Source organism: Camelus ferus, chromosome 26 (genome assembly GCF_009834535.1).
Source record: "Camelus ferus isolate YT-003-E chromosome 26, BCGSAC_Cfer_1.0, whole genome shotgun sequence".
In the NCBI taxonomy this organism is placed as follows: domain Eukaryota; kingdom Metazoa; phylum Chordata; class Mammalia; order Artiodactyla; family Camelidae; genus Camelus; species Camelus ferus.
In genome coordinates, this window is record NC_045721.1 from 12,078,632 (window position 1) to 12,102,364 (window position 23,733).

The 23,733-nt window shown below is 36.9% G+C and overlaps 1 pseudogene; it reads left to right on the forward strand.

Annotated features, from left to right (window-relative positions):
* LOC102514144 overlaps positions 1–23,733 on the forward strand; it is a 302,117-nt pseudogene that overhangs the window by 97,303 nt on the left and 181,081 nt on the right.

The following is a 23,733-nucleotide window of genomic DNA, read 5'->3' on the forward strand; positions in this document are numbered from 1 at the left end:
GTGACTATGTAAAACATCTCCTAAATGTACAGAAAATTGATACAAAGCTTTAATCTCCTTCACTTATAAAACAAAGCTGTTGGACTTGGTAAATTCTAATTTCCTTAGGTTGCAAATACCTGCAATTTTTATAAAATAAAAAAAAATGTGTGAAAGGTGAGAGCAGGCAAAAACTAAAATCAGGAAAAACAAAATTAAACAAGGAACTTGTGGAATACGTAACAGAATTACAGAACCGTGACCTTATTTATGCTGCATCCCGAAGATTCAAGAGTGATGCCTCAAAGCTGCTACACTCAGGCCGTGATCCATTGGGCGAATTGTTTAGTGCCATGCTCCATTTTTGGGTACTTGAAAACCTCAAGAGGATACAGATTCTTCTCATTATTGCTGCATCTTGCTCATTTTGCTACATTTGTCACTGGCCTTATTATTTCATATTTATTTACTTGTGCTGAGTTACATTAATCAGTAAATTATTTCCCTGGACCCCAATCCTGTCAAAGTTATACTGAATTCAGTTATGTTCTCCTAACTTATCCCCTCTCTGTAGAAGTTTCTTTCCCAGCATATGCAAATTTCATCGTTCTTCCTGCTTGCTTCCCCCCACCTCCCCCAGCCTTAGGAATAAAATGTGAGCCATCGCGTTTTCCGTATTGATTCCCATGGCACCTCACTTGTCACTACTCTCCGTGTTGGAGCACTTCTTTTCTCTGAGTCATTTGTCTCTGGACCAGCTCTCCTATGTTGCAAACCATGTTGTTGACCTTGGGGTTTAATCTTCGGTTGGTAATGTATTTTTAAAATCTCAGTGAAGTTTAGGTACTGTAATTTATGACTGTGGTTTACTTCAGTCAGATCTGAGATATTCCTTTATAAAAATACCGGCATATATGTGTTGCAAACTTGCCTATCTGAACAAAGTTATTTTCCTCTTAAACATCTTTTGCTCCTCCAGAATGACTCCATTTTGGTTCACAGCATCAAGGACTTTTTTTTTTTTCTCTCTTTGACTCATTATTCTTTCTGGGGCAATAAAAAGCATTTTGCTGTTGTTGCTGTTGTTGTTGTTGTTGTTGTTGTTGTTGTTGTTGTTGTTGTTGTTGTTTTGTCCCAACATCCTAATTAGAATAAAAAGTCTTGGGTTCTAGTTTTGGTTCAGCCGTTGATTATCCAACATTGGACAAATCCCTTGCCCTCACTCTAGCTCAGTTTCCTCATCAGGGAAATGGGCATACTATTAACTGGCCATCCTCTTGCACAGGATTTTTACAGGAAAAATACCAGGTATATAGCAAAGGAATTTCAAAGTTAGAATTCCATATACAAATAGGTTAGTAGTATATTGTCATAGGTTAGCACTGAGTGTAGGCATGGGATAAATATTAAAGAAGTCACATACCCAAGTTACTACTACTTTTCATAGATTCACAGAGCCAAAGGTAATCTGATACTATCCCCTCACGTGTAAGGTCCAGCAAGCCTCCCTCTACTTATTAATGCAATAAGTTTAAGACTCCTGACTCCTGTCCTGGCTCATAAATAGCACACTTTTGGACCACTGCTTCTCATTGGAGTGTATACGCAGTGCATTTGTTTGACTTTATAAGCCATCATTTCCAATCTGAATGCTCCTCAGTGAGAGAAGAGGAATGTTTTTGCTCCCTTACGTTGATTCTGGGAATGAAAAATGTGCAGAAGGTATAATCATTCTACTCATGTATCTTTCAAAGTAATCTACAGGTTTTCTTGAAGTTTAGTTTTAATTTAGTTTTAATCTTCTTTCCTTCCAAATTTCAACACATCTTCTTCAATCCAGAGCTTTCACCCAGTTGTTTGGGTTGAGGTGTGATTTTGTTCTGGCCTCTCTGCCGCCTGGGCTTTGGCTTCTCCACATGGAGCTTAGCTTCTACACCACATCAACCCTGAGGTGGAACTCGTTTATAAATAAATCTCTCATACCAAGCATTCATCCAGTGAGGGGCTTTATTGCATTTGTATTTTTGGGGGGTGGGCTGTTTGTAATAGGTGTCAGTTACGTAGCTCACAGCTTTCTGCAGTTTTGCCAGTCTCTCTTTTTTTTTTCAATGTTCCATTTCTTTTTGTTATCTCTATCTCAGGTTATCTCAAGAACTCTAAATACTTTCCTCTATAACTAACAGAGTCATTTAGTTCTCCTATGAGAAAACTTGGTAAGAGTCAACACAAAGACACAGGTTAAGAGTAGGGGACTGAGTGGTACAAACTACCTGTCTGTAAATAAGTAAGTCACAGGAATATAATGTGCAGCATAGGTAATATAGTCAGTATTTTATAACTTCATGTATTGTGTAATCTATAAAAGTATAAATCACTGTTTTACACCTGAAACTAACACATTATAAGTAAATTGTTTCAATAAATTAAAAAATTAAATTAAATCAAAGGCTAATGTATATAGGACAAAAAGAGTGGGGGTTGATTAATTTTATCAATTTATTTTTCAATGCAGTTGCTAAGAGAAATTCTGGTGCCACTTCTTTGTAAGTAACATTCCTCCATTTTGATTTATAAACACTGATTTTCTTATGATCGCACTAATACATGTTTATGAAACTTTATAAGCTATAATGAACATTTAGGATTTATTTTTGTTAGTAACAGAATATCCAGCATAGACTGTATTAAGTGATAAAATTCCAGGGTTACATGTTTATGAAACTTTATAAGCTATAATGAACATTTAGGATTTATTTTTGTCAGTAACAGAATATCCAGCATAGACTATATTAAGTGATAAAATTCCAGGGTTGATTTAATCTAGCAGTAGATCAATGTCAAAAATGATCATTTTCATGTGTGGGTGGCCCCTCTCAAAACGGTGGGTGCTAACATTTGCCAAGGCTACATCTTTCTTGGCCATACTCAGAGAATATTGTCTCTCACTCAACTTTAAAATTGAAATTCTGGATTTTATGCTGACTAATTGATATTATATGCCTATTTCTGATTCAAATCACTGTGATCACGTCGATAAAATTATGCTGATTGATTTAGACAAATAAATGTCCACCACTGGATCTGATTAAGAACTCAGTTCATCCAAACCATATGGTTCAGTACAGGTTGGGGATTATTCCCTAGGGAAGATTTTTAGGGCTGATAGGATGCTGAGTAAGAGATCAACAGTTATCAACTATTCCATATGGAAAGTTTCTCTCCTCAAATTTTATGAGTCCTGAAATGGGAGATCCTATTATTTACATCTAATTTAAAAACTTATACTGATCGTTCTCTTTCAGATGCAAGGTCAGCCAGTGTTGAATATTGGTAATTATAAACCAAATCCATTCTTCACCTTCCTAGACTGTAGTAACCATTATTGCTGCTCACTGACTATTGGTAGCTCTCTGTCTTCTGGGTATGACATAGACTTGACCTTCATGGCCCTCTGTGGTTGGTTGAGACCCTGTGACTAGTTCTGGCCAATATATATATATATTTTTTTCCAGTGAACTTTTCATGGCAGTGGTGTGTACCACTACTGGACCAAACCTTATAAATGCTGATGAACAACTCTTAAAGATTTTTTTTTCTCTCTTGTCACAGGATCTGGCATAAATTCAGGGAGTAATTGAAGAGTCCGTGAGGATCTCAGAGTAAGGACAAAGAAAATATTGAGCTGAGCTCCCAGCTGACCCCTGATGGACATAGTGAATGGGTAAGAAGTACAACTTTGTTATTTTAAGCCACTGAGAGTTGAGCTCTGACTGCTAGCCCAGCATATCCTACCCTACACATACTTATCTAGTTTTGGCCTGGCATATTGGCACCCAGAAGGCCATAGGCTACATTTTCCAGTCCATTTCTGTGGTCATGTGACTGTTTTTCCCAACAGAATGGGAAAGAAACTGATATATTCAGTGTTCGTATTACTTGTTTGAAAGGATGTCTGTTTCCCTGGGTTACTGCTCTTACCTCAGTGCTGACTGGAAATGACAGTGTCTGCAGCTGTGAAAGCCTCATGTTGAGAATGTCAGAACTTACCCCATATCTTTGGTCCATGGATGACTTAATTGATCAAACGCAGCTACTAGTTCAGTACTTTATATAAAAGAGAAATAAACTTCTATATTCTTTAAGTCCCTGCGTTTTGGGGAAGTTTACTGATGTGGTCTATTATTCACCCTGACAAATATATCAACCTGAACATATAGTCAACCAGCAAGAATTTATATATTTGTACTATATATATTTATACTACATTCTTTCCCCAGGGACTGCAAAATAAGCAAAAAACGTTGCCTTTATTTTAACATCTAATTCATTCATTCATATATGTATTCAACAAGATATTACTAAGTTGCTATAACGTGGATAGGATAGTATTCAAGGTGAAGAGGGATATTAAGATTAAAATGCATGCTAGTTCCTGTGAACATGCTTATTATTTAATAGAAAGTTAAGAAATATGAAAATTAAGCTTTTAGAGGGAACTATGAGCAGAATAGGGTCTACATCATGTTGTGGTGAAAGATCCTGAGCTTTGAAGGCAGTCAGATACAGAGTGAGATCTGAATTTATCCTCCACTACCTGCTTATTATATGATATTGGGCAAGTGATAATAAAATGCACAATGAATATAATTTTGTAAGGTTGATGTTACTATTGTCCTATGAGTTGTCTAGAAAAGTTCATGACAAATAATGGACATTCAATCGATGTCGATATTGTTAGTGTTAATTCAGAGTAGTTTGCATAAGCTGTGCAATTTCAAAGAAGATGTATTTGCAAGAGGCAGCAAAATAAGAGAAAGTTTTGTGTAGTTGGGAAGAAAACTGAGATATGAAAGCTATAAAGGATTTGCCTTAGAAGAGAAGGTAGATGAGTTCAGGCAGAGTTAAACAGATATGGAGGAGCCCAGGGTGAATGGTGCATAGGATAAATGGGTCATGGAGGGGATCAGATACAGCGCAGCAGAAAAGGTATATTAGAAGAGAGTTAAAAGAGAAGATGAAAGTGCATCTTAATTCTTCTCTCGCTGCTAGCATAGAGCAAAGGCAAGGATGGATCCATTTGGGGAGAGTTGAAAAATATCATTTTGGGACCCCCTTTTTTGGGAAAAAGAATCCAAGATTACAAATATAAATTTAGGCACTGCAAGGTAAATAGCAGCAGCTCTGTAATGCATTCTATCCCCTTTCTGGGGAAGGGGATGCTTCTAGGAGAGAAAGAAGGTGACTTAATCAGATTTCAGCGTAAACTTGCTAATGACAGATCTCATAGCAGGTGAACGAATGGTATTTGCTAGCAGAAGAGTTACTATCTTCAGAATATTTTTCCACAGGATAAACATGGTTCTTTAGGATTGATTATGGAAGTTAGACTTTTATGGGATGGCTCTGGGGAAAATGTCACCTTAACTATGTAGCTATCTAAATATAAAATGGAGATGTTTTAATGACCAAAATGCCTCCTCCTTGTAAGAAGTGTGATTGTACATATCACTTGGAGATCTCATATATTAATACAGGCCCAGAACACATCTGGGCAGCTTCATTGAAGACCCTGGCCCTTTCCCTCCTTTGCTTGAGCCTCATAATTACTTGAATTCTTTAAATTATTAGTAATGCTTGATACTGGGTAAGATCTCTGATTTGTGTGAGTCTAATTTAACAATATGATTTTTCATGTTATTTCAGATTGGTGCATTGAGCTAGGTTGTATCTCAGATCCACAAATCCCAATAGCTAAGATATTTACTACTACTACTACTACTACTACTACTACTACTACTACTATTATTATTATTTATTTTAGCAAGAAAAACGAGGAAATGGGGAAATATGATGAAGACTTGATGTCATATTAGTTAGTGGCCTACCAATCCTTGTATGAAATGGTGAAAACCCAATACATATTATTGGAATTAGTCTCATCAATGGAAATTGTAGAAAATCCATCTATGTATGGGGGAAATGACTTAATGGATAGAAAAAGAGTGGTTAAAAAAGGGCAAATTGATTAAAAATTCTATTCCCTGGCCATTATTAAGCAGCCTTAATAAAAGCTAGACTTCTAAAAGAAGAGTAGGTGGCAGTGGAAAAAGATAAAATCAGTAAGGTCAGATTTTTCTGGTCCTAGAAATTTTCTTATGCTTCTTTGATAACCAGGAGAGATGCTGCTTTCATTAGCAAAGTAACTCAACTATGACTGTTGGTTACTCAAAAAGTTATATAAGCAGCTGGAGACCTGGTTCAGGTAACTGTGGAATCTCATGGGATTCTTTCTGTTCAAGCATTAGGATACATTAAAAACAAAGCATCAGAAATGCCTGGAGAATAATTATTGGCATAATCTTTTTGAAATAACTATCAGGAAGGTATACAGTTGACATTGTATATTGCTGAATGGAAGTGATTATGTAGGTGAATGGCTGACCCCCAAGTTGCTGAGACCTTAGATGAACAAAGGCATCTGGATAGTCTCCAACTAACAAGGTGTGTGTGTGCAGGGGGGAGAGCTTCTTGGCGTCACTCTTACCTCCTAAAGGGCCATAGTAAATTACCTCTACCTGTCCTGTCTGAAGAAATTTACTCCCTTAGTTAAAGGCTAAGCTATAAAATCCAAAAAAGATCGACCGAAAGGCCAATATTTGCTTGCTTAATCTCTGGTAGGGGATCTGAGACTGTATGCACTGATTAGAGCAAGGGGCCTGATAACAAAACCCTCTTAGAAAAGCTAGATATAGGTGCCCAGTATAAAATAATTCCTACGGAGGGGGGAGGGTAGGCAGTGTGCTCTGAATGACATGGAAGTAAACTTGGGATGGTTGGAGAGAATAAAGTTAGGAGTGGAGTTAAGATTTGGAAAGTGTGACTGGATACCGATAGTCCTTTCCATTTTTCATGAATGCATGCTTGGGATGGGTATTATGTCCAAGTAGAACATACTACCCTTTATAAGGAGGATATCTGCTAAAACCACCTTTCATGCAATTTTAATTGGCCTTAATAAATGGGAAACTTTGGAACCAAGCATTCCTCAGTAATAAACATTAAGCTATAGCGAGTTCCAAGAGGGAAATGAAATTTCTGCTCTCATTAAGAAATGGTTGGGGAGTTTTGACTCTTCATCTCCCTTTTTAATAGTCCTGTCTGGGCAGTACTTATGGAAGACTGTGTTTAGAGGTTAATACCAGCCTACTGAGGGTTAGCCAAGGTAGTTTATTTGATTGCTTCAGCTGTGTTTGACACAATAAAGCCTGCACAGGAAGTGCAGAAGGCCAGTGGGGACTGGTGCGATGTTACCTACTTGGCTGACACAGCCTTTTCAATAGTAGATTTGGAGCCCAGCCAGGTACAGTTTGCAGTCTTGTGGAATGGAAATCAGTATGCATTCATTGTTTTGATACAAGGAAATTTGAATTCTCAGGCATATGGCCACAATCTAATGAGGTAAGACTTGAACATGATAACCATTAGAGCAAGTTCGTATACTGCATTGATGACATGCTTATCACTGATTCCTCAGAAGAAGAAACTATGGAGGACAAATAGAGGCTGGCTAACATATCCAGCTAGAATTCAAGGCCTGGCTCAGTCTATGAAATTCCTGGGGATTATATGGATTAGAACAAAAATACATTCTCATGTAGAAGCTTTATACATAGAAATAACAATAATAAATGTAATTTTTAAAACTAAAAAAAAAAAATTCTGAGAGACCCTGCCGATAGGAAAAATGCTATAAGCCATCAGGACTATTGACAAGTAGGTGAAATTGCATTCCTCTTCTAAGACCCCTGATGGCCCCTATTCTCAAAGTTACTAGAAAAAAATTGAATGTATAGAGGGCCATGAGCAGAGAAATAACCATTAAAAGAACTGGAGAAGATAGTGGTGCAGACAGCCCTACTTGGTCACCATGAACCATAACTGAATATGCATAGACCAGAGCTTTGGGCAGAAACTAAATAAGGTGAAGATATCTTGGATTTCAGATTTGTAAACCATCCAAAGCAGCTGCTCATTAGAGACTATTAGAAAGCAGTTGTCAGTTCGTGCCTAGGCAGTGGGGAAAACTACCCACACTAGAGATGTCTCTGGTGGAAAATACCAATTACATCTTGGGTAATATCAAAACAGTTTGAATAGGGATGGAGAAGCCAGCAAAATGCAATCATGATGTTGCAGTCCCATGTTCAAAATCGTGGAATTTAGGGAGGATTCACCACATACACAAGGAAGTTGACTTTATAGAGCTTTTGTAAACAAATCTAGATTCTACTGATTTACTGGAATCACATGAACTATGTATCTGTGGGTAAAATGAAGATATGTCAGGATCCACTTGGCTCCTGCTGGAAGTGAGGTGACTGCACACTTCGCTTAGAGTTGTCTTGTGTTAACTTGGGCCCAAATGTGAGAAGAAAGTCCCAGGGGAGGTCCTGCTCTTTTCCACTTTGCCTCTGTCTCATAACTGCTTTGTATCTATGAAGATACACTTCATTAGTGAAGAAAGATAATCTAATTGTAGCAGTCTGATTTGATAATAGGATTGGACATTCTCTCAATCATGAGAAGAAATATGTACTTGGATGAATAAAAGTAATCACAACAAACCACAAACCTGAAAAGTGAATGAAAACCAAAATGATACATATTTTTATTACTTACTACCAGACACCTCTATGACATTTTTTTCTTTCATGATTTGGCTGCATTCTCTGTAATCACCCCTTCGTATGATAATCATCTTGAAGTATCATTTTGTGTAGAAAGAGTAGAAAGATAGTTTGCTTTTCTTCTCGCATAAACACTTTACTTTTCATTATTGATGAGTTAGACTAGGGGCCCAGGAGAAGTAAATCCTCCGCTTAAGAGTTTTAAGTGATTGAGGATTGGAGAATCCTTCACAGTGTTCTTTGGTCTGTCTCAAACCTTGTTTCTCCTCTGCCACACTCATTTTTATTTTATTTTAAAAATTTATTTATTTTTCATTGAAGTATAGTCAGTTTACAATGTTGCATCAATTTCTGGTGTACAGCATAATGTTTCAGTCATCCATGTACATACATATGTTCATTTTCATACTCTTTTTCACTATAGGTTACTACAAGATATTGACTATATAGTTCCCTGTGCTACACTGTATAAACTTATCTATCTATTTTATATATAGTAGTTAGTGTTTGCAAATCTTCGGTTCCCAATTTGTCATTTCCTATCCCCTTCCCCTTCGGTAACCGTACGTTTTTTCCTATGTCTATGAGTCTGTTTCTGTTTTGTCAATAAGTTCATTTGTATCCTTGTTTTTATTCAGAGTCCACATTTAAGTGATATCATATGGTTCATATAGTATTTTTCTTTCTCTTTCTGGCTTACTAAACTTAGAATGATGATCTCCAGGTCCATCCACATTGCTGTAAATTGCATTATTTTATTCCTTTTTATGGCTGAGTAGTATTCCACTGTACAAATATATCACAACTCATTTATCCAGTCACTACATTCATATTTTGATTGCAGTCCCTTTAGAACATCTGCATATCACCTGGCCCTGCAGTTCTTGTCAGGACACTGGGTGAGTTGGTCCTGCAGGTGGTAGAAGAATTCCTGGAAGCCATTCCTATACAGGGTGGCTGGAAATAACAATACATGATAGTGGCTGTGAGCAGCACAGATAAACTCCAATAATGAAAACTAAATGTTCTGTCAGCTCCCTTACCTGGATCCTCCAAATCCCTGCAGTTATTTCAATATCACTTGACATGAGGGCAAGGGTGACAAATGGAAGCATGGGTGAAAAAGACAGTGATCCTAGCTAATTAAAAAAAAAAGTTTGATTTTGCTAATGTCATGTACGATGCTGAGAACACAGTACTGGAGGCTCTTCCCAGGGCCTTGGAAGAGACGAGTGCAAGTGAGGAGCCCTGAATATTAAGCTTCATTACTTTCCTGGTAAATATGCCTCTGAGTAGGACCAGATCATGAAAGAATTTGAAAACAGCAGAGGAAGCTGGATTTGGCACAGTCTGCACCTAATATATGCAAAGGACATCATTATGACCAGATAGCTTAGACATTCAGAATGAGCTAAAGATATGTAAGTGGTCTTCGTATGCTAAAATTATCAACTCAGTACTCATCAAATTATCTTGTTATAATATCAAAGCTCTTCAGAGAAAAATGTTTCATCTTTGCTAAAGTTTTCGTAATAATGGGATACTAGGGGATGTAAGAGTTATATTAAAGAAATAGGATCAGTTTCACCCGGGCTAAATGCATTAGCAATGCATTAAATCATCCTCTGGCTACATCAAATGGTTATCACTTTGCTAAAGCACCACCAAAGAGATTCTAGCACAATCTTTTATCAAGGCCATCACACATTTCAGACCTTGCAAATCCAGTGCCTTCATTCTGATTTATTTTTTATCTTGTCTAAACAAATCTTCAACCATGAACACGTTTCTTCATTTGAAAAACAGGACGTGTTTAAAACATTATTAAAATACTTGCCCTTTAGTTGACATTATCAGAAAAAGAAAGCTCCAGTGGTTGCCAAAACTGAAAGAATGATTCTGCAATGGGGGAAGAAGCAGCCTTAAGGATTTATTTGTGTGATGATTTAAGACAGACAAATTTTATGCTGCTGAAGTAGAAACATTTGAGAAGCCAGTGGAATGCTGATCCCTCTCGTGGCAGCAGTAATAAGCCCCCTTGAAATGGAGACATGGCCTGTTGCAAGTATTTGACATTTATATTCTCATTAAGTCATCAAAAAATGTTTTTAAAAGACTTTTTTTTGAGATAATCAATTTATCAAAACCTACTCAGTATTTAAAATGTTTAAGATATTATAAATTTTGTCTTACCATTGATAACTGAAAAAAGTGTGTAAGGTACAGTAGATCAGGTTGTGGACAATGCTTGGTACTTACATGGGGTCATTGTTTCTTTGCGGGGTCCAAAGAGGCCCTTGTATTACAGATTGAGAAGATATTTCCTTCTCACAAATAATTATTTTGGAAACCCTCGAAAAATGCAATATTACTCCAGTTCTGTAGCATGTAATGTTTTCTTCAGCAGCATTATAATTTGCCATATATATATTTCATATGTTTTGAAGCAAATCAAAAAATAGGTCAGATATTTAGCTATTAATCTGCCTCCGCCAAACCTTTGAGATTTATTATGTAAACATTCTATAAATACACTTGAAAGGAAGAATGTAAAATAGGCTTTGTTTTATGTAAAGGAAACACTAAAATGTGAGGATCATTAGCCTGTTAAATGTCTAAAATAACTTTTATTTTATCATCTTTGAGTAAATACATCTGTAGCTCTTTCATATGTGCCCAAATTTCTTTTTATAAGCTACTGAATAATATGAGATGAGAAGTACAACTGGGTTTTCCTACTCACTTAAGCATTGTTTCTAACTCTACATCAGCTTGCATCCAAGAGCTATTTGAGGGTGAAGCTTTCTTAATCAATCTCATGTGGCTAGATTGAGAATCTAACTGTACCAGTAAACTGATTATGCTAATGTAACCACACATATTCCACAGAGCCAAAACCATTATCTAGTAATCTTGATTTTTCTGTATTTTAAATCATATACATTTTAGGCCAATGCAGGAAAGAAACAAACCCTAATCTTAAATTGATTACATTTGCAAAAGCTTTGCCTCGGGTATTTTCATAAACCTGAGTCTGAAAAAATTTTAATTGAAAGAATATAACCTAGGAGAATATTTAAGAGTAATGCTTTCAGAGTGGCAATAATCTAGTGTCTCCTTATTACTAATCTTGTGAAATCCAAATACCCATATCTAGTAATAATTTCCTCCAATAATTTTCCATTTTTCAGTCTTATCTCTCTTTATTTTCAATGAATCTCTTTATTCAATCAGAACAATAAGTTTGCTTGCTTGAACATTAATTTTTACATTTTCAATTTAAATTTCTTTTCCTACTTAAAAGTATTATATGCAGTAAGTAAAAAAAAAAAAATAACATCATTAAAGTTTATGAAAGTTTCTCCCTCCTTCTGTGCATTGGATCCATATTTAAGAACTTAGCTCCTGAAATTGCCCCTCCTTTCTCTTTCATTTCTACATCATTAACTTTTCCCTTTCTTTTGGATCGATACCATTTTGATATAAAGGAACTATAATAGCTTTATCATTTAAAACAAAATACCTTTTTTTTCTGTTTGACTGTTCAGCTTTCTCTCTGCTGCCTTCATTTTACCTAGCATTTTGTGCTGTGTTTTTTAACAGTTAAAATTATATTTTCAGTATTTATTCATGAAAGATGTAGAGCACCCATTTTAACTGCTGTGTGGTATTCCTTTGTATGAAAATATCATAACTTATTCACTCTTTTCACTGTTGAAAAACAGATAAATTTCCAGTTGTTTGTACAAATAATGCTTCAATGAAAAACTTGACTAAGATTCCTTGTGTACATGAATGAGAAGTTCACAAGACTAATTAGAAATTGAATTTCTGGGTATTGAAATGTGACAAATTTAGTTAGACTAGACATTGGGAAATTTCTCTCATTTCACTGTACCCTTTTACCACCTCACTCACAGTGGCTAAGATTTCCAGTTTCTTCACATCCTTACCAATTTTGTTTGTAAATTTGATGTACGTGAAATGGTATGTTTAGAATGGCTAATAGAGGGCAGGGGAATGACTGTCAGTTGTATTCCTGTGATCAGCTGCAGCAAGAGGGATGTATTCATTCAAACAGCCTTTCTTTTAAAAGTTTTCCAAAAAGAAACCAAACCAGAATCTTGGGAAGCTATTCTCAGGTTAGATGAACTTGCTATGGAAGGGAAGTGGATACGAAAGGCAATAGGAAGTGATTAGGTGGATATTTTGTGACACTGCAGACATCCCCCATTCATGACCAAGGCACCCATTCTCCAAGCTGCTGGTGGTTTGGGATGCAAACCTATTATATCTAAAGGATTATATACTAATGTCCCTCTCAAGGCATTGACCTCAGTTTATAATAGAACTGCTTCACCAAATGTTATGCTGCCTTCTTGGGGCAAGTGCATGTCCAGCGTCTTGTAAGTCAATGAGTACACACAGTTCTGGTCCTCTTGCCACAATCTGGGATTTCTACGAAGGACTGTCCCAGCTTCAGAACTGCTCATAGTTTTGATTAAGTTGTTTGTCATCGTTGCATCACAAGATTTCCCCCAATGAATCTTACTTCCTTTACACCTTTAAAGTTGTTTTTTCCATGAGTATTCTCTAGTAATCTGCCTACCCGCCCCAAGCATGAAACTCTCAGTCTCAGCATCTCTTCTGTAAATCCAGCCTAAGATGTCCTTCAGTACAGTTGGATGATGATCACCACAAATGTTTTGCTTTTCTTTTGTAAGCTTTATTATTCCTAGGCGCATTGTAGGTTATTGTCATTATGATCTGTTAAGAAAAGATTACATATTACTATCTATCTATTCTACTTTGTTGTTGGTATAGACAATTAAAATATTTTTTGTTATGGTTAGCTAACAAATTATTATTAATAATTTTAATAGTTTTTTTTAAATTTAAAAATCATGGCTTAGACTTTAGTTTTCATCCAAGGTGAAGTAGCAGGGATTGAATGAACTCTCCCTCTTTTATCACAGTTCTTTTCTGCTATGATGAGTTATCACAAAGTCAGTGGCTTAAAACGTCACAATTTATTATATTACAGTGCTGGGGATCAGAACTTTGAAATGGGTCTCACTGGGCTAAAATCATGATGTCAGCAGGGCTGCTTTCCCCTCTGGAAGCTCTAGGGGAGTATCCATTTCCTTGTCTTTTGTAGAGACTGCCCGCATTTCATTACTCACAGTCCCCTTCCATCTGTAAAGCCAACAGTGGCTGGTCAAATGTTTCTCACTGTGCTCTCTCTCTTGTTCTCATTCTCTGCCTCCCTCTTCTCCATTTGAGGGTACTTGTGATTACTTTGGTCCCACCCAGATAATCCAGGAAAATCTCCTTATTTCAAGATCATGTGATGAGCAACTTTAATTTCATCTGAAACCTTAATTCTTCCTTGCCACGTAACATAATGTACTCTCAGATTCTGAGGATTAGTATATGGGCATCTTTGAGGGGTGGGGCATTATTCTGCCTATCACACACTTGAAGCCAAAAAAAAAAAAAAAACGCAGAGAAATATGTGTAAAGCAATGGTCTTAAAGACACTGAATATCAGACAATGGATGACAGTGATCTCTGAGATATGGGAAAGAAATGAGGTAAGCCCAATGATTGGCCCAGCTCAATGTTGAGAGAGTTTCCAGGCCACAGAGCAGGGAGGGGGAATCCCAGGCAAAGCCTGGAAGGTTCCCTGAATTGAGGAGATGGGGTTGAGAGTTCAGAGAGATGCAGGTAGTTAGAGATACAGGACAAAATACCAGGGAGAAAAAGAAGTATAGGGAGAGAAAATTCTGGAGATCTCCAGACATCTCCTTGGAGAATTTAGGTGACTACCAATCAGAAGAAACTACCCAAGAATGGGGAAAAAACATCTGAAAGGATTAGAGGTAACAGTGCTTGGCTTTCACACAGGGCTGAGTACTGCCTGTTCCCAGCAAACTGACAGGGAAACCTCAGGATTTGTGGAGCATCGTGTAGAGTGCACATAGAGTGTGGCGAGGAGTAATTAACACTAGGCTGAGCACCGCTCCAAGTCATACCTAACAAATCTAAAAAACCAATCCCCAAATTTTCAAAAACATTCCAAGTAACTTAATTGCAACTCAGGACAAACTCAAGAATATGTATAAGAATACAAAAATATCTATCATCTAGCAAGTTAAAGTTCAAAATATTTTGGGCATCCAATAAAAAAAAATGACCAAGCATATGCAGTAGGAAAACAAATCACAAAGGGGGAAAAATCAATTAAAAGTGACTCAGTGATAGAAAGTGAGGAAAGAAAGCAGCTGGATGAAGACACAGCAATGGAAACTCTCCCAAATAAAACAAATAATTAGCTAAATGAACAGAGCAACATAATACATGTGTAATTGGAGTGCACAAGAGAAGAGAGGAGGGGTACAGAAATATATTTGAAGAAGTAATGACTGAAACGTTTCTGAATTTGTTGAGAAGTATACACCCACAAATACAGAAGGCTCAACAAGTTAAAGCACAAGAATCATGAAAAAGGTGGCATCGATACATACAATCATCAAATTACTCAAAACCAATGATAAAGAGAAATCTTAAAAGCAAACAGAGGAAAATGACACAGTGTGTACAGAGGGACAGATCTGAGAATGTGGCATGATTTTCTTCAGGAACAATGCAAGTGAGAGGAAAGTTGAGTAGCATCATGGAGTGCTGAAATTAAAAACAAGCAAAAAAACCCCTATCATCAATTTTACCTTTAACGAAATACCTTACAAAAATGAAGGCAAAATAAAGGCGTTTTTCAGAAATTCAGAAGCTGAAATGATTCATCATGAGCAGACCCACACTATGATAAATGTTAAAGGAAATCCTTCAGGCAGAAGAAGAAGGATACAAGGTTGAAAAGTGGATCCACACAAAAGAAGGAAGCCATGGAAAAAGGCAATTAAATGAGTAAATGCATGTTTGTTTGCTAGGGCCTTCCATAGGGAAGTACCAAAAACTGAGTGGCTTAAAATAACACAGATTTATTGTCTCACAGATGTTCAAAAATGAAGTACATCGGTGCCATACTCTGTCTCTGACACCTGTAGAGAAGAGTACTTCCTTGCCTCTTCCTACCTTCTGGTTTGCTCGTAGTCCTTGGCATCCCTTGGTTTATAGATGATTACTCCAGTCCCTGCTGCTGTCTTCACATGGCCTTTTCCCCTGTGCATCTGTGTCCCTGTATCTCTACATCTCTGAGTCTCCTCTCCTCTCTAACAAGGATACCAGTCATATTGGATTAAGAACTCACTCTACTCCACGATGACCTCGTTTTAACTAATTACATCTGCAGTGACCATATTTCCAAATAAGGTCACATTCTGAGGTTTAGGAATTCAGCATATCTTTTCAGAGATACAGTTCAACCCAGGGTAATGCACTCTTTTTTTTTATTATTTAAATTTCTTTGAAAAATAACTTAAAAAAAAGAAATAACAGTGTGAATTTAGTCTGCTTTAAAACTTTAAGCATCCTGTTAAATGAAAATAATTGTTTTCCAGTCTGAGTTATTTCAATGGAAGAAGTACGTACTTATGGATGCTATTCTTTTTCTGTAAGTTAGTTTGAATTGAGATTGGACAAAGTGTCTTAGCAAGTACATACATCATCTATGTTGGTCCCAGCTAATTTTATATGAATGTTTTATGGTTACTGTATTTTTAAATTCCTTGAAGATAAGTTGATAACTCAAAGATATGTGGCTAAACAGTAGGTAGTTTTAGATAAAATTGAGAACCTCAGAAGCATAATAGACTCCATTGGCAATAAAGTTTTTCTGGCTCAGTCATTTGCTTCAGTTTGTGGGGGAGAAGCTCTGTAATTATATACACAAATAGTGAAAGAGCAATCTCAAAGACTCCCCAGAAAAAATTATAAAGTCAGAATCCTTAAATAAAAATATCAGGATAGAAATTTTTTTCTCCCAACAATTCCTACCCTGACTGATTTATATCTCAGAGTACCTATGTTTCATTAATCAGAACAGGAAACAGAAGGGTGAAGTGGCTATTTTTCAATTTTATCATTTCAAAATCATCTGCCTTGCAATAATGATGCACCTGCGTGCTCTATTTGCTGTGCTTCATTGCCTTCTGCTCTGTGCATTACCACCCTTGAGTTGGCGCTCGAATCCCTAGGTGGAGAAACTATGTCACTCCACTTTTTTAGTTTAATCATCCAGCCTGGGTGATCGTGATTTCAAGGGTCAAATACAGTTTAAATCAAAAGCACACTAGACACAACCTATGTGCTGACCCTTGTGAGAGGTCTCCCGCGTCTGGATCAGAATATGCCTCTTTCATGCTACATGGTCATCTGGAGAAATAAGGCATTTAAAAACCAATTTCCTAATACTTTGAAATACTGTAAGATATTCTATGAACTGGAGACCATTTTAGCTTGTTATAATCCTACAAAGGAGATCTAAAATCTGTAAAGAGAGGTTCTACTCTCCACTGACCTTATTGCAGAATCAGTTAGGCCAAAGCTGCTTATGAGATGCTATACAGGATGCAAATGCCCTAAAAAAGCTTATTCAACTAAAATCATTAATAATAAACAAAATACGAAGAAAAGACAGTTTATTACAAGGCAAGAATAAGGCAAGTTTATGATTAAAATAATTTGGTTTTAATAATTCTTCTGAAAGTATTTCTGAAGCAGCAGCAGCTGTTTGCTATACTGTTCACAACTTAAGAGGCAAGAATAATTATAATCCAACTACATCAGTTGGCCAAAAAAATCCTGTTAACTGAAGTTAATACTGTAACTGACCCTAAACTGCATGGATTGCCACGATAAGAAAAAGAAAGTAATAACACTGAATTCACAGTTTTATCCAAATACTTGGGGCCACAGAAAGATTATGAGAGCAAACACAGGAGTAGGAGAAGAGGCCAGGGTACAATAAGACTGGGTGAGGTTTTCATGAAAGGCTTAGAGCGAGGACCCTTACACTGAGAAGAGTCATTGGAAACAATCCTCATATAGACCTCATATTCAGAATTACCTACCAGCCCAAACTTCTGATAGACAGAATGCCCTTTTGAACATCCACTTCCTATTCTTGATTAGCACATCCTGAAGAGTTGTAATTTTGTCTCTGTTCTATCAGTGTTGTTAGAACAGTCGTTAGAACAATCTAGTTTGCATCCTTGCATACTAAAAGCACCGAAATCCAATACCAACATCGGTGCAAGCGATTCCACTCTTAGAAATTGAGATTCCCTAGCTTTTCCTTGTTTCCTAAGGTGTTTTTTTAAATCATATATTTATTTTTCATTGTGGTAAAATTGGTTTACAACATATAATAAGTTTTACGTGTATAACACTATATTTCTGTTTCTATATACCCTACATCAGGCTCACTACTAAAAATTTAGTTTCCATCTGTCACTATACATTTGGCAGAAGTAGAAATATAAGAAATAGAAATATAATGTTGTATACATGAAACTTATATAGTGTTAGAAATTAATATAATACCACACGCATTTTGTCCTTCACTCTGCAAGTGTTTCTTTGGGTCTTATTCTGATCAACATGTATTTTACTCAATACTTCCTCCCCACTCAAATGTTTGAGCACCATTCAATAACTGTGAGGCAGAATATATTAAAAGAGAATTATTGAATAAAAATTCTCAGTGCTTGCTGCCTTAACTAAATCCCTACACAAAATTTTTTGCCCCAGTGACAACTTACAAGAGAGAGACTCTTATTTTTATATCTCCTATTGATCTGTTTCATTGTGCTTATGTGGTTGGGTTATGAGGTTGATCATTCAGTGACCATCAGACTAAACATCACAGACTCATTTCTCAAGTTATCTCAATATCCTTTGTGGCTAGATGAAAAAGGAAAACATTCAACTAGTAAATCCAGTTTCTCTGGCCAAAAGACATAGTTCTGGTAAAGAGCATTGCAATACCCCTGTCACCAGTTAGAAAACATGTTTCCATTTGTACAGCACTTCTGGGCACTAAATGCAGTAACGTTGGCTTCTTTTCCATTGGCCCCTGATCTGGCTGTTATATTTTTTATGTATTCCACCTGCTGCTGTTTCACAATTGGAGGTTTATGCTCTTTTATTCTATCCCATCTCATCTTGCTGGCAAATTTTTATTTGTTTTATTATATGTTTTCGTATCAAAGCTTCCAAGATACTTGCATTACAAGGCCACGTGGAAAGTCCTTTATTCCCTCAACTCCTCAAATAGATGTGGATGATACTGTGTTTTCTATCTATTTTGTCCTTATATGATGTATTAATATTCCATAAGCCTTCTTTCAGAGTAGACATAAACAAGATGTCTTTATTTCACTTTTTTCTCTATCCCAAAATGGTCATAATGATTCTAAAGTAAAACTACACTTTAAAAAAATCCTGAATTTTCTTCTGTGGTGCAAAATTCCTTTTGTCTTCCAAATAAAGTCATAAGCCAACTACACATTCAAAATGCATACCATTTTGGGCATGGATAGCTGTTGTCACTGACAGATCTTGAGACATGCATCATTTGTTCAGCCTCTTTTACTTAAATAAAGACTGTCGTTCCAGAGTAAATATCTTGTTCCTTAAAAAAAATGAAGAAACTGCCCCCCTCCAAAAGATTGGGCCCCATGCTCAGAGTTTCTCAGAGACTGAAAGGAACTCTTCTGTACCAGATCACTTTTATAATCCCCAAAGACTACATGAGGTCACCTAAGGATATGCTCCTTCTCCTTAATCATAGAAGCCATTGGAAAGCATGCAAGAGCAAAGGAGAGATGATGGAAATAGTGAAATATAATTAGTATGCTTCCAGTTTTCCAATCTGGCTCAAGAGAATTGATTCAGCCCAATTTGCCAGGCCCATAATGTAGGTTATTTTGTAAAGAAAAGAAAGGCAGGTCATCTTCTACTATAATTGCATATTATAAATATATAACTTGCTTTCATCCAGAGGAGGAAGTTTGTTCATGTGAATTTGTTTCCATAATTGCTTGAGAGTTTTCAGAAGGATCGGTGTTTAGTTTATCCAGGAGCAAAAGCTAACATACTGTCAAAAAGAAGTTTAGATCTCTGTGTACACTCAATTTAAAGGTCCAAAAGAAGCATCTCACTACTTAGAGAGCCCAGCATACACTCCCTACAACACACGAGTCAGAATCAGCTGAAACAGTGGAACAAGAAGTCGTGATTTTGAATAATGAAATCTTGTGACTTCCACTTTCAAGAATGGCCATATAGGGTATTCAGACCAAATGTCCTGCTGAAAACAACTAAAATCCTTGGTTAAAATACATTTTAAAGGCCTGACAGGACTGAGTGGAATTATCAGATGAAATTGAAGGGAAAATCAGAACTCTGCCATGTAGATAAGCAAAGAAGCTACTTTTCCCGAAGGCATTTGCTGATTCAGGCAAATCTGAACTTTTGTTTTGTTTTTGTTGACTTGCAGACTTCCATTACTTCTGACCTCACTTCCCACTACTTTCCCTTTGTTTCCTATGTTCTGTATACACTGGTTTTCTTTAATATTTTGTGATTCTGCTGGTAATCACTATGCCAGAAAGGGATTTATTGACAATTTCCTGTCATATTATTAACCTTCCGGCATAAGATAGGATAATCATGTTAGGAATCAGCTCTGTCAAAAAAAAAAAATCTACCAAATAATAAAACTGAGGTCTTCAGTCTATGAAAATAAATGAACAGCATTAGTGGCTGGACTCTCTGGCATAAGTATTTGGTTTAGACTGTAGAATGCAGAAGCATGTTAATCATATTTTACTATTTCTATCATTTCCCCTTTGCTTTTGTTTGCCATCCATTGGCTTTCACAAGAAAGCAAGGATTTGTCAACATAAAGTGGTTAAGATTGATCCTAGGGAATATGAGTCCTAATCCAGTTACTATTAATATATTTTGCTCGTTCATACCCAAAGACAAAAGGAAAATATATTCCTCTAATTTTCACGTTCGTCTATCAAGTAGATGCTGTGGTGTGAGACATTCATTGCCCTAGTGGATGCTAATGGCCGGCAGTTACATTCTACTATCAGGAATTGCCCTCACAAAGAAAGCTACTTCACCCCAGTTCATTCATGTCCTTTCCCCCAGGACAGCCCACATCCAGTGACTGATTGATGCACTGGATGCAATGAACTTGCCATAATATGAATGGTGATACCAGATCCCGATTTCTCTATGGAATCTTCTCAGGCCTCTATAGTAACTATAGCATGGTTCCCTTGGTGTAATCCTGTTATCATTGCTTTCTTACTTATGCTGTTCCTGAATGTACTTTCCAACTAACTTTTTGCAGACAAATCTCATAATAGATTCTCTTTGTAGAAAACCTTATCTAAGATAGTTGGTATCAGAAGTTGTCCTAGGAAGCAGGTATAAAATGAGGTTTGGTAAAATGGACCACCCACTAGTTAGATGGCAATAAAGGTCTTACCTTGGCATGCGTTAGTGTGCAATTGTTAAAATTTTTCATTAGTTGTTAACTGAATGGAATGTACTTGCTCTCATTTGTTTGAGAAGTATAGGAAAAGAAATAGTTCTAAGAACTAAGGAACCAGATGGCTGTTGCTGGGTAAAATCAAAGCGCTGGACGAAAACAATGAAAAGCAAGATTCGTCACCAATTTAAGGCAACATGTGAAAGTCAGAGGTCTTTTTGGCAGTATATAAAGAGAGTCTGATCTTTTTCGGTCAGAGGACAGAAAACAACTGAGGATAAGGCCCGGGGCTTGATTTTAAAGCTAGTTGATCTCTAGAAAAGAATTAATTCTCAACCCCATCAACTGTGTTACACCAAGGTCATGGCTTTAATTTGGATGGAGTAGGAAACTGGAATTTGGGATTAGGATTTCTAGGTCAATGCACTTGAAAAAGACCACTGGGCCAGCAGAAGTGGCACCTTTTTCATATGAAAGGCTAAAACTCCACATTGCTTGAAAACAATGCAGAAGCCTCTGCCTTGTAAACCATTGTGCCTTCACACCCGGATCTCATCCTCCTGGTTACTAGAATGATAATTAAGGTCAAGTCACAGCTTAACCTGGCTGAGGAAGTACTGTTGGCTAAGAAAAGAAAGGAGATATACCCTAAAAGAGCTGTAAGACCCTGCCAACATGTATCAGCAGGAACTTGGAGACTGTATAAGATACTGGAATGTGAGGATGCCACATCAGGTGGGGTTCAATATACAGTTGGATAAGAAAGAGTTTATTGATATGAAAACACTCAACTGGAACATTAACATATAATACCTTGGGAAAGACCTTTAGAGGAAAGTGATAACATGTTGTTAGGAGGCTCTAGGAAGCTTGGAAAAGACGATGGTACGTACTTAATGAAGTAGAAATGTAAGGCTCACCATGGTAGATGGTGGAATAAGACATTGAAATCTCAGAGAAATAGGCAGACCAGAAACTATGTTCCATACGAAGGAAGGCCCAGCAAGACTTATAGTTACCAAAGTTTTAAGTTATATTCCAGTAAGAGTATTCTAGGATTTTTAAAAAATTAAGTGGTGACTATCCTTTTTAGACTGAAACTTATGAAAAGAGATTCTATTACAGAACTGTGTATGATAGAATCTCAAAATAATAAAGTCTAGGCAGTGATACTTCACCATAAGTAATGAGACAGGCACAAATACCATATGAATGTCAAAGTCCCAATCCAGGAGACTTGACCTGCAGAAAGCTCTGGAGGTACGTATCAGATCATGGCGTTCCTGGGAGCAAGACAGGAATGTAAGAGTTGCTGAAACTGCACAATCAAAAAAAAAAAAAAACCACAAAAAAACAAAACTAGAATGAAAAATAAATCAAGGTCAGGAATCTTAAGGCCACTGCTCCAATCAAAAGTCAAAAGCCATTGCTTAGTTTCTGGACCTGAATCAGTTCTCAGACCCAAAACCATTGCCCTGAGGAGAGACTCAGTAACACTACAGTAAACGTATGCGAAAATGATTCTCCCAGTAATCCCCAAAGGAAATACAGCATCAACTGGGGTAACTTTGTGTTGGGAGAGGGAAATACCTAAACATTTTAAAGACTTTTGGGTAGGAGGTGTTATCTGGGGGAATCAAAGCATTATTATAGCCTCCTTGTTAAAGAGGAGAATTATAGAGACCAATGGAATCCTGATAAAGTCTGGGTCACAGTGGGTCTCTTGGGGACATATGCTCATGAACTGGACATTTCTTTGGTCCAAATGTATAATTAGAATGGATATATTATGCACTTGGTGGAACATCACAACTTTTTTTTGTGGCTTATGGAATAAGAACTAAGATAGTAGTATAGAAAGTCTGACCAAACCAGTAAGTTAGAAACAGTATTGCGTCCCAGGCAGAATGGCAGATATTAGTGCCCTTCTTTTTAATGATGTAACTGATGCAGGGATGATGGTCCTCCTTATATGCCCTTTTAATTCACCAGTCTGACTCCTGGATTCTGGCTAATGACAGTGGACTAACACAAACTTAACCAAGTAATAGCCCCCATTTGTAGCTGGGGTGACGGGTGTGGTATCTTTGCTAGACTAGATAACAGGGCCTGGAGTGTATGGTTATGACCAAAAATCTCACAGAGTATATTCCAATTCCATTGGGAGGAAGGATTTAAAGAGTTTTGCCAACAAGGACAACATTATGCATTTGTGGCCTTGCTCAGAACTATGTTGATTTTCCTGCTCTTTTTCATAATATAATCTGGAAGGATCTGGCCTAGTGAGATATTCTGTACAGCCATGCATTATTTCATTTAATCGGTGGCATGCTATTAATTCTGGGTCAGTGAGAAGTGGAGAGTGTGTTGGAGGCTTTGTGAAGACGCATGCATTTCAGAGGTTGGAAAATAAACATATGAGAATTTGGGTGACTGCCATGTCAGCGTATCCCTTGGTGAGTCCCACAGAGTTTGACTTCTCCCTCTATTCATTCTGCTTTCCTTCCTGTTTTATAGTTGTCCCTGAGGGCTCTCCCCAGTAAAGTTCCTACATGAAATCTCTGTTTCCTTAAAAGAGAATTCAGACACTTAAATGTT